Source organism: Trachymyrmex cornetzi, unplaced genomic scaffold, assembly GCF_001594075.2.
Source record: "Trachymyrmex cornetzi isolate Tcor2-1 unplaced genomic scaffold, Tcor1.1 scaffold782, whole genome shotgun sequence".
In the NCBI taxonomy this organism is placed as follows: domain Eukaryota; kingdom Metazoa; phylum Arthropoda; class Insecta; order Hymenoptera; family Formicidae; genus Trachymyrmex; species Trachymyrmex cornetzi.
The window spans coordinates 98,442-99,918 of NW_017300116.1; positions in this window are offsets into that span (position 1 = coordinate 98,442).

Sequence of the window (1,477 nt, forward strand, 5' to 3'; positions counted from 1 at the left end):
TGTTTTTTTTATAGTACTGTTCAAAGCATATTTGAAGCATTAAAAACATATTCAAGAAGAAACATAATATGTTTTATTCTTAAAAAAAAACATTAGCCTTTACCAACCCTGATTAGTATATAGTCCCTGGGAGTACATTTTAAATTTTTACCTTAAAACGACAGATACTAATGAGAATTAATGTAATGGTGGCAATTGGTACGATATCATCGATGTATATTGTTTTATATATCTGGATATCCTCGATGAATTGTGGATAGTAAAAATAGTACATAAGAAAACTCCATTTGGCCAAAGCATACAGGCAAGAAATATATATCCTAAGTTGTCCAACAGGATATTCCAACATGCCCAAATTGCAGAACCCGCCGATGATCATTAATGGTGCCAGCGCTCTTTCTAGTGTCTCTGTCATAGTTTCCGAGTGGTCGGCTAATGTTTTAACTGAATTAGTTCTTGCTGCTCGAGACACAAACACGTTTTAATATTTTTTATAAGATTTTCAGAAATAGTTTTCGCAGTTTCTCTAAGAACGTTGTGAGAACTACACTGTAAGATACGTACACTGGGAGATATAACGTATGTTAAATGCCGTTCAACCAACAAGTATTGAACAACGGAATAGACACACAGATAATCTAGATTAGATTTTCTTTCTTTTCACGGAATTTTTATTTATAGGTACGTATATTAAGGCCACTAGTTATGGATCACCCTTGAAAAAATAATTCATATTTTTATCTAGAATGATATCAAACATTTAATGAAATATTTAATAGTTATGATCGATCATAAAGATTACATTATGAATGATTTTATTTCAATTCGGTACCGTTTTATATGTTTTAACTGTAATTAAATGAAGTAATGACAATTGTCCGCAATTAAACCCCATGTACTACTTGCGGATCAGTTCCAAATTCTTTATCCTTTTTAAATTTAATTTCAATTGAACATGATATTGACTGTTTTCATGAAATCTAATGCTATTTATTACCTCCTGTAAAAGCCATGAAATAATTCTGATGATATTACACTTTAAATGAATTTTTATAGGTATATATCCTACTTTATGTCTCATGTTTTATTATTTAACGACGTTAATAAAATGTGCAGCCTTATCGATAATAAGTAAAAAACAGTTGACACTTGTGAAAAAGATAAATATGCTAAAAAATCTTGTGATATGCGTTATTTCATAGAAAATACTATAATTATTTAAATATACAACGCTATAATTATTTAAATATATAATATTATATAACGTATGTATATGCCCTTCAACAAGCAAGTATTGAACGACAGAATGAGCACACAGATAATCTAGATTAGATTGCATTTCTTTTTGCGAAATATTTATTCATGTGTTATTATGAGGGGTAAACGATTATACGTAATTATACTTACAGTATTATGTCTTTATACTAGGTACAAATGCGTTTAATGGATGCTTTTTACTCACATGGCTTCTAACGAC